Source organism: Rhipicephalus microplus, chromosome 7, assembly GCF_043290135.1.
Source record: "Rhipicephalus microplus isolate Deutch F79 chromosome 7, USDA_Rmic, whole genome shotgun sequence".
Classification (NCBI taxonomy): Eukaryota; Metazoa; Arthropoda; class Arachnida; order Ixodida; family Ixodidae; genus Rhipicephalus; species Rhipicephalus microplus.
Window position 1 is genome coordinate 101,254,345 of NC_134706.1, and position 10,992 is coordinate 101,265,336.

General features: G+C 42.7%; 1 long non-coding RNA gene across 1 annotated transcript; it reads left to right on the plus strand.

Moving 5' to 3' along the window:
- Positions 1 to 2,350: 2,350 nt before the first annotated feature.
- LOC142767029 (uncharacterized) lies at positions 2,351 to 10,754 on the plus strand. Its single transcript, XR_012884718.1, has 2 exons — positions 2,351 to 2,433; positions 10,482 to 10,754. It is a non-coding gene; the product is annotated as an uncharacterized LOC142767029 (long non-coding RNA).
- Positions 10,755 to 10,992: the final 238 nt, after the last annotated feature.

Below are 10,992 nucleotides of genomic sequence, written 5' to 3' on the forward strand. Positions count from 1 at the left end.
TACAAATTTCATATAGGCATTTTGATTAGCTACCAGCACTAGTTTATTATACGGGACTCTAGCTTTTTATTCTCCTGATTTTCACTTCACCTGCTGTGTTGGCAAAACGTCATGACATTGGAGACTAAAGTAACAATACTGTTATTTATCCTGTGGCATACTATTACTTCGTTATCAACTTCTGCACGTAGGCTGCATGAAAATCTAGCAAGCGTTTTGTTGCTTCATTGTTTTTATTACATTGCATTGCATTGTATGTGTATGAACATTCTTTTTTTCTGCCCGTCCTGCTTGGCCCATAAATTGGTCTGCAGAATTGTATAAATAAATAAAATAAATCAATGTCTAAGCTTGTACACGTTGAGAATGAGACCTGCTTGACGTCCTGTCAGTGGCGCTAGTCATCAGCTAAAGGTATAGCGATGTTACAGTGGATCAAAAAAGCATTCAATATGTAGAAAACCGGGCATATATGGGTCATTGTGCGAAATCTTGGGAATCAGACAAAACGTCTTACCCTCTCGCTTTGTCTCCAAGCCACAGAAAAGAAGATTGAATTATGCGTTTCTCTGTTTAATATTTTTTGGCTTCAATAATTTGTTGAATATTTAGTTATTTTGTACCCTCATGGCTGTTCATGTGCACTTTCCACCTTACAGCGGAGTTTGCACAGCACAGAAACAAAAAGCAACACAATACATTGAGGTAAAAGACCAATTACAAACTTCAAATAGACTAGTCACGAAAACAATGGTTATCTTTACAACACATATCAACTACGTTATCATAACTAATGAGCAAAGGAGCCAATATTTTCTTTCCGCAATCGACCATAATAGGCCCGAACAATCTCAACGTCACCGGGCCAGGAAGATTCGGAGGCGGTCATAGCATGTCACTGGTTCTCTGCACGCAAACCTTACCAAACAGATATAGGCGAACAGTCGTTTCGCATACGTGGCACGAATAACCTTGTACTTCACGCAATTTATTTCCATAAACTACATTTTGCAGCAGATGACTCAGCAAGTATATTGAATTTGTTAATATATTTTCAGAGCGCATGTTTATATCCATGAAGAATGAATATTTTCAAAATACTTAATTTAGACGATATGGCCAACAACTTACTGGGAAGCACCAAACACTGAAACAATTATTCCTGGAAGCCACACATTAAATATATTCGCGGATTTACTACAATAACAAATTACTTAATTTTGTTGCTGATTGTATTCTCATGTTCGCATAAAAAACATGCTGTACAGTAAGCATAAGTAACTGACGCAAGAATAGCTAGCGGCCAGTATGAGCCGTGTGCTAGCAGGGGTTTGTCAGTACGCGGGCCCCTTTGTCACTGTTTCTTTGTCGGGGCGCCAAGTGTGGCATGCTGGTACCTAGATGTTTACCAGCCAAGGGCGAGAACATGTGAACACATCGGCCGCGACCATATTGATAGTACAATAACACATGCTGCATCGCAAAAGCTTCAGACAAGTTGCCTGTAGTCCGGTATTTATATGAGCGCACATCCCTGGGCTCTTTAAATTTTTAAACAGCCAAATGAGCACAGCTAATCATAGTGTCTTCTTGGCTTCAGGATCTTTTCATGCTTGCGCTGAGGCTTTTATGGGCCATGATCTATCTGCCTGATATAAGAACTGCCACACGATGTCGAAATCTCACACGTGAGACATCCCTTCACACTTGCTTGTTGCATAGTTCATTGAGTGCTCTTTCCACAAAGCTTCCAGACTTCTTTTTTTTTCTAATCAACCTTCTCACAAATGCTTCTAAATTTGTTGGGGCCAGTAACATATCACCCAGAACCATGCAGCAGCCTTCTTGATGCCGTGGGAGACACTAGGCACGTGCATAATAAATCAGTGTAGTGCGTTAAGTGCTTGAACGGATGTGTTATCTCGCAGACTGTAACCGAACGAAAGAGTTGTCGAAAACAAAGGCAGTATTTTTTTCGGTAACCAACTTCTTGGGCCCTTGAACTAGAGACATATAGCTACTTGTGACCAAGTCGTGGAAGAGCAAACTGGAGCGCTTTGAAGGCACCACAATAATGAAGTGATGAGATGAAAATCAGTGAGGGATTTTGTTCAAACACGATGAATATGCCTAGAGATTATGTTGTCAGTGGAAGTATATTTCTTGATCTAGAGATTGAATGTTTAATGCAGCATAGTATGCGTGGTTATTTTAGACTGTTTTATCTATCAACTTGTTAGTCTACTGATCGGCATCCTGGATATTCACATCACGATATGGGTGACTGTATACTTGCAGTTAAGAAACCTAGCGTCAACAAAATTTGTGCTAAATTTGTGTGCCTTTATGCAGGTACAACACTCCTGAGATTTGAGTTTTTTTACGCTAAAAACGAATGCCTAATTATGGGAACAAAGTTGCCACCAACAGGCGGTGCGTATACATTTTTACAAGCATATTATAAATACTCTAACTATTATGTGAATGTGTTTCATCTTTTTCACATATTTTCATTTTTACTCATGAATTTTGAGCGAGAGTCTAAAGGATAGACGCGTCTTAAATCTTGCTAAATGTTTTTTCTGTATTTTATGCTTTTCTGTCAGCAGTGAGGTCAAGTTTCTGCTTCTTGCTGAAGATAATCTAGTGCTTTTCGAACAATCTCCTCTTATTCTATCTGGTGCATACGTTGTAATAACAGGGTGTCCCAAACGCAAATTTCTCTACTTCCTATGAATTTCGAACTATAGTCATTTCTACGACAACTTTCGCTCTTCAAAACATAGTGCTGAACGACGCCTTCCGAAATTGTATTATAGGCGCTCTAATTCATGCTAATCTTCATTCCTAACATTCAAGCTGTAATATTTATGTGGCTAATCAGAGGCAACAAGTAATCTTAAACGTCTATCATTGTGATACTAGACACCTGGAGCCCTAAATAGTGGCAATAACTTCTTTGCTTGTTCTCCACGGTGTTGTGAGTATCGGCCATGGCACTTGAATAAATTGCTCTGCGTAAGCTAAATTGTTAGGTCTAATGAAGCTAATTCATTTCCTCTGAAGTCAGACTGGCAGAATACTGGGGAGGAGCAAATATGTGCAGAATGCTGTTCAATTTCACTAGTGTAATTATGTTGTATAAGAAGTCTCATTAACATATGCATTAGGTGGCAGAAGCGTAGATTCGCACCAGAGGCCAACGCGTGTGAACTGCACATGGCGTGGGTGTGTTGAAGGCCCACCCATTACCAAGCGCTCACACATATAACTGCGCAGGTTCACGCGTTGCCATACGCATGCGTATTTTGTTCTCCACTGAACAGCAAAGAAAAGATCCGCGGTGTAGCGGGCAATTAATGGCTCTGCTTACAGAAAGACATTCTAGGATAGCTTTCCTCGGCCATTTCGACGCATACAGTCAATTGTTTTTTTACGACGTGCACGGTGGACACATCTGTCGAGAATAAGAGCAATGCTGTCAGTTAAGAATTTAATGTGCACAGGTGCTGATTGCGGTATCACCTCCTACTCTGGAAGGGGAAGCTCTAGCGTTCCGCAAGTTATTTCTTAAGTAACTCCATTTTTTCTTCCCTTTTATTGTCGGCAGTTTTCTCTTACTATAGATCGGTTTATTTGTCTCGCTACATCTATTTCTGTAATCGTTCCCGCTAGAGCTGTTGCATGCCACTAGAGACATATGGTGACAAGTTTTGTAGGAGAGAAGTTGCAGACAAAGAAAAAAGCGGAAAAGCACGTGCCGTTTTATGCCAATGACAGTGTACTGCTCGCTCAGTATGAACTAACAACCAGTCTAAATAGCTCTGTTGTTAAAACTCTCATGTCCGTCCATGAAGTATGACTTTAACTGAAAGATAAGAGGGGGAAAAGTGTGGTCAGTGGGTGAGTAAAACAACTTTACTAGGCCTACATTAAAAAGCCATAAAAAGGGGTTTATTGACTAAAACCAACTGCCACATTTCAGGGGCATCAGTCACTGTCACGTGGTCAGCTCTTCGCCGTCATCGTCTTCTAGCTGCTCGACTAGATACTGTCTCTCTTGATCTTTTACACACTACACTTGTCCCGATGGTGAAGAGGAGCCATCCTGACACCTAATGGCGCAGCACTACAAGGGAATAATAGTAAAGGTTTAAGCAGCTGATGCGGACTACCTCACGACCACGGCATCGTCTAACATCGGCACGTGTCACTAGATCGTCTACGTAGTTTGCCGGTGGTGTGCAGTAGGAACCATTGTATTTAAGTGCAAACATATGAGAAATGCCGGGGAACTAGCATGAAACTGAAAGCCATACAAATGAGCCTACGGGGAAGCTGTGAGCAGGCTTGTCTTGATCAAGCCGTTCTTTTTGAAGACATTGTGTGACAGACGTAAATGAACGTGTTATTTGGCGACACTCTTCGGCACACTGAACAAGTTCGGAGGTTGGGCGGTATTCTGAAGCATCTGGGCCTAAGCAAGTATTGTTTCAAGTGTAGAAGAGCACTCACGTCCGTACAGTAGAAAAAGAAGGTGAAACCCAGTGGTTGTTAGCGTGGCTTTATTACACGCATATGTCACGAAAGAGAGCACCGAGTCCCAATTATAATGGTCGGAGGATTTGTACATAGAGAGCACGTCACTGAACGTGTAATCAAAACGCTCCGTAAAACCGTTTGTCTGTAGATGATAGCTCGTAGTGGTGCGATGAGAAATATTGCACTCACTGAGAAGCTCCTGGACGACTTGCGATAGAAACGCACGCCCATGGTCACTAAGCATCTCACGTGGCACGCCATGTCGAAGGATAAAGCTGCGCGAGATGAACAAGGCGAGATCACGAGCAGCAGCGGCTGGCGAAGCGGCTGTTTCAGCGTAACGGGTGAGATGGTCAACGGGCAAGAGAATCAAGCAATTTCCAGAAGGAGTACAAGGTAGTGGGCCGTAGAGGTCGATACCGATTCTATAAAACGGCCGAGCTCGACAGGGCAATAGTTGTATTTTGCCAGAGGCATCAAAAGTAGTTTTCCGTGGCTGACACGAAGTGCGGGAACGTATGTACTTGCGAACGTACGAGTACATTCCACGCAGCCGTGGTTTTGTGTTATGTCCGCTTCGGTAACAGGAGGTCGTGGGTTCGAACCCACTTGCCACCAGAAACCCGCTGATTACACCAAATGGGCACAGCCTTCCTCCGGCCTGACACTCGGCTTTCTTCGGGAATGGGCTGCCTGGGAAGGGAAGCTTACGCCATTCAAATACCGTAGAAACATGTGGGCACAAAATGAACCCTGAATAGGAAGGTGAAGAGAGTTCTGTTACGCCGTGAGAAATCGCCGAGAAACCGTTGTTCACTGCTATGCGTCGCACGCAGACTCAAAGCCACAAGTTGCTCGGTTACCGCTCGCAGATCGTGTCACGAACTCGGCTCTTCGTCGTAGTCGTCTTCTAGCTGCTCCGACTAGATACTGTCTCTCTCTTTCTTCCACAATACAGCGAGTTTATTAAGCATCACCTGGCGAGGACCATTCGAAGGCGGTTTGATGGATGAATGGATTGATATGACTGTACCTTTTAGATCGGGCGGTGGCTAACGCCACCAAGCCGTAATCCTTAGTGAACCAAAAAGTAGAGTTCTCTCTTTTTTTCTTAGAATATTGAGGTTGAGGACTGGTACTTTACAGTGAAGGGTGTAATTTTCACTCTTGCCTTGACTTTAGCCACCAATCAGATAACACCCTTCTAGTTTATTCTACCTGCTTAAGGTCTATTTTGTCCTCCCTGTCCCTAAACCCCAGTGCTTTGAAAAACTCTGCTCCATCATCACGACCTATAAGGTGAAGTCATTTCCTGAACATTATCAAGTGTTCGGCAGTTGCCTCCTCCTCTCCACACGCACTGCATGCCGTGTGTACCCCTACGTATTTGGTCAGGTTAAAATTGAAGTCCGGTAAGCTCAAACCTGAGCGTCCGTGCGCGGGCCCTCTGGATGATCAGGATTTGAGTGGTGCTATCTTGAGCCATATTGATCTCTAGTGCTTAATTTAACGTAAAAACACGATAAGCGAGCAAAACGCCTTAGATTGAAGCAAGCGCTTCAGAATGACGTTTCGAAATGAACAAGAAAGGAGTATTGGTTTGGCATGCAGTCAAATGCTCATGGGGTGTCACTGATTGTCACACCAGCTTGCGTAGACGACGAGGGTGCCCGGTGTTGCAGCTGACTCAGTTCACTGCGCGGGCACTTTGTGCTCGCTGCCTACGCGAGACTCAATACACCGATGACCGTGTTCTTCACTGGTCGAGCATCAAGTGATGAAGCAGCGGTATTTTTTTAGGCACACGCGTCCGCTTGGAAGTCATTACACCCTGGCCTTGCAGTGACGGGCCTTTTAGCTGCACATGCAGGAAAGACATGGTGGCGCCGTTCCGGTAGAGTCTGCTGAGAAACAATTCTCTGCGCCCTTTCTTCGATAAAGAGGCGTGCGGGCGGAAATGGCAGACTTTTAAGACACAGGCTAAAACTTCAATGCCGCCAAATTGGGACAGGCCTATTGGGATAAATATGAAAAATGGCGTTGCCCTACTCGTGCGTATGTAGAGGAATGTGGACTATTCGTCCTAGATATCGGAAGTTGATATTAGATAGAGCTTTGAATCACTTCTCTTCAGACAACTGCAAAAGCCAAATGTGGTAGATGGTGGTCTTATAGGTACCAGATGTGCTGCTTTGCCGCCACACACCTGGCACCTGAGTCCCGTTGCTGCCTCCCAACAATAACATGAACTTGTACATCGAGAGCTAAACAGAGAAAAGCAGTTCAATTGTAGCGTAGAATGTGGAAGTGAGATACATTGAAAGCATAGTATGAAGGTAGTTCATGAACCACCGGTTGTATTGGTCATATTTCTAACAAACAACCAAGACCGATAACATTTAGGCTTGTTGCGAGCGCTCAACTTGATGACGTGAATACAACAGCCGTACAAACTGATATCATGAATATACGCTCAAAAAATCAGTGTGATCCTGCCTTCATTCCACTGCTGCTCCGGTCATATCCGATGTCCCTCAGGGCTCAACTTTCGGGCTCTTACCCTTCGTTACATATGTTAACAATCCACCATCAAGATTATCACCATCCATTCATTTATTTGAGGTTGACTGCTTCTTTTTACAACCGCATAATCACAACTAAAGATTACAAAATTTCACAAAGTGATCCATTGTTAGTTGAAAATTATTGTTCAGTGTTGTTGATGCGGACCAATGTTTCCAAATGCAAAACCATGCGCGTATTTCGGAAGCAATGCAACACTGAATACGGCTACAATTTAAACTGAACGAACTTGTTATGGGTCGACAATTACAGATACCTTTGCGTGCTCATTTCTAGCTCACTCACACAGTCTGATAACATTACACAGTTGGTCTTTGATGAATAAAAACTTGGTTACAACCATTAAAATTGCGTACTTAACCTTCGTTTGCACGAAGCTCGAACACGCATCTTCCATTTGGAGCCCTCACCAAACCTATCTGAATAATGCGTTGGAATAAGACTGCCCGGCTTATCACCTCCAATTACAATCAATTAAGAAGCGTAACTTTTATGAAGGATTCTTTAGAATGGCAGAATCTGGCTGACAGACGTAAGTTTTCGCGGATTTCTTTATTTCGCATGGTATAAAAGTCTTTTCCTCACTTGCGTGGGTTCCACAATCTCCCGCCCGCTATACTCTCGGCGGCTATTGATTTCCTGAAACCTCCAACGTCCTTTCAGCAGGACCGTTGCATTTACAGTTAATTTCTTCCGGTCGCCATGAAAGAATAGAATAACTTACCGGGAGTCAACGTCTCCGAGCGTCACTTGTGCGCAATAAAACAGCTACTCTAATACTCACCTAAACTTGGCAGCGAGTAAAATCTCTACCACAGTCAATGTGTTTGTGCTTTTGTATGTGTAAATTTTGTGCGCACATGTTCAACACTTATATCAGCAAATTTCTTTACGTCTGTTCTTAGATCCAGCCAAAGTACTTCTCTATTGGCCCAACTACATGCGGCATTGTTAAATTTCCAACAAAACGTATTATTCATGGGGTGTCCCTGATTTTCCAGTAAATACCTCGGCATGTTGGTATTCCTGGCAATGGAGAGGCAGATCGCCTCGCTTCAACTTGTGCCCGCAACGAGTGTGACTACTGAGAAATGTTATGCCGGTTTGACAGCATTCGTTTACTGATTCACCGTCATCTTCTAATATAGCATCCTGATCAGCGTGGGGCAAGCGCATTGTTTCTTCGTCGCATTCATGGTCGAGGATTGAGCCATCGTGCACAGCCCTTGTTATACTAGTTAAGAGTCGGTTATGTGTCAGTGCGCGAAAGATTATACAGTCAAAGACGTGCCGACAGTCCGATATGTTCGTCGTGTGGCTCCTGTGAGACACTGAAATACGTCATTTCAGAGTGCCTTAAATTCGTTGTGCAGCGAGCACTACTTAAAAATAACTATGGACTAAGTGCAGTTAGATGCACGACTCTTGATGATTTCTCGTTCCCAGGAGGACGTGCTTCTTCTAGGCGTGACCAGGCTCACACAGTCCTTTTAACTTTCTTAACGAACACGGACTCGGCATCACCTTCATACCCATTTTTATGTGACTATTCATTTTTTGCGTGTGTTTGTTTTTTCTTTTTAACTTTCTTTCTCTTTCTTTCTTCTCCTATTGCCGTTATTCTTTCCCTTTCCAAAGGAGCAGGCAGGCGTTGTGCCTCTATAGGTGGCTGTTGTCAGCTTCTTCCCTCCCTTTTTCTTGTCATCATGTTTCCTATTTGCTCAAACCAAGTAATAATAATAATAATAATAATAATAATAATAATAATAATAATAATAATAATAATAATAATTGCTTTACAGCGGAAACTGTTATAAAAACACAGCACAGTTTACGTGCACACCGTAGCTTGTCCACCGCCACTCGTAACCAGTAACTAAGAAAATAACGAAACACCTTGTGAAGAAACACCAACAAGGACACAATGGTATTTAAACCCGTATCCCCTGCGTACCAGTTCCGCTCTTTAACGCCTAGCCGTTCCTGTACCTGGAACTCCTTTCTAAATTGGCCTTTCGCAGGCCTGATGCATAGAAATTAATTGCATTACTATGAGACAATGTATTTTGGAGCATCAAACAAACAACATACTGAGAATTGAGAAACTATAGGTTGTCGAATGCTTCAACCCTTCACAAAACTTGGTGTTGTTAACCTATTATCTGTGGTGCATAACGACTTTGGAGTATTGTGGCAATTAAAAATCTGGCAAAATTTTTCTGTTGTTTACAGTCAGCCACAGCACAAAAAATTAGCACAAAATTGTTGCAAGTGTGGATCAGGTTCCCCACTTTTTTATGATTGACGAAATATGACATAGTGATTGCCTGTCTACCACATGATGACTAATGGTGTAGTGGTTACCCTGCAAGTGTGCTTCAAGCAGGTATCCAAAGAGTGTTAAAGAAAGACTCTGAAAGGGCGCTTTTCCCGCTTTCTCTGTGACTCGAGGAGCTGCAAACGCGGCCTTTCGTAGTTTATTTTTCTGATCTGATACGCAGTTGTAAAATATTTTCTGGCAGTTTTTCCGGCAGTGCTGACAATATAGAAGAATTAGGCCCAAATTGGGTTCTCACCACAGTTAATATTGTGACGCCTGGTTGTTCCTCTGCTGTTATAAAACGCTTTATAACTCATATTACCACGATTCCTTTCCCGACATCAGGCCTGCGTAAAACAAGTTTGCAAGCGAAGTGAAAGCACCAGCGTGGCTCAGTGGTAGAATCCTGCGCTAGCACGCAGGGTGCCTGGGTTCAAATCCTACTGCTTTTTCGGTACTTAGTTATATGTTCTACCCCTTATGTGATGCGAAAAAGGGTCCTTAACGGTCAAATAAACGATGATGGTGACGAAGAGCTAGCTCAGAGCAAAATGTCCCTTATGTGAATAAGCAGCGACTTTCGCCGCTCTACAAGAACCGGCATATTACCCCCGACGTGTGAACGTGCACGGATACTATTCCAAATGCTCTCAGTCACATACTTCGAGTAATAATTTGCGTTTGTGTTAGCACTTTTATGCATTTTCGATGAATGACTATTGTTGAAAGGGAGCTAGACGATTATGCCGATACATCTTAGTCGCAAAATTTTAGTATATGCAGCATGGGGCAATGACTTCCATATTCAAATAAACCTTTATTTGCCTCAAGCTTAGTCAACTTGCATCTTAAGTGCAGCCTGAAATTGATGTACGAAAATGAACATCTGCCATCATTTAATACTAACACAAAACTACTATCAAAAAAAGTTGCGACTAAATCTGGTACATTGAGCCAAAGCCATCGTGTGTCATCAGCGGTAATTATGTTGCATCGAAATTAAACACTAATTGACGGTTATGAATTCAATTTTCAGAGAAAACGACCTGTTTGATTTGGAGCACACAAACTGATTTCAAGAAACTGAAAAGAAAGTGCGTGTTTGTTGCTGAACAATTCTGCGAACAGCCAAGTCAGTTCACATCAAGCCTTCAGGAATGTGGCAGAACGTAATCTCATAGTTATGCCACTGGCATCAACTTCCTGGGAACTTATCTCTCTTAAATTGCCTTCCAAGGACATTCTTGCAAACAACTCGTAAAATTTTTTTTACTGTTGGGTACTAATAAAGTTGCCTAATAAAATGCAAGTTAGTCTAGGTTGTTTTGTCCTTGTTTCTTGATGTCATTTCACCATTAGGCTAGCAAATTTTAATGTAACTGAGGTAAACAGCTGCTGCCGCAGCGATTCCGGCACCAGCTCCGGTGTCAGCGTCGTTGTTTGTGAGCGAAAAATGCTCATCTTGCCTGCGGCAAAAATAAAGCAAAAGCCACTAATCTCCAAGCGAGAATAAAATATATGCGTCTATAAGACAGGCAGGATACATG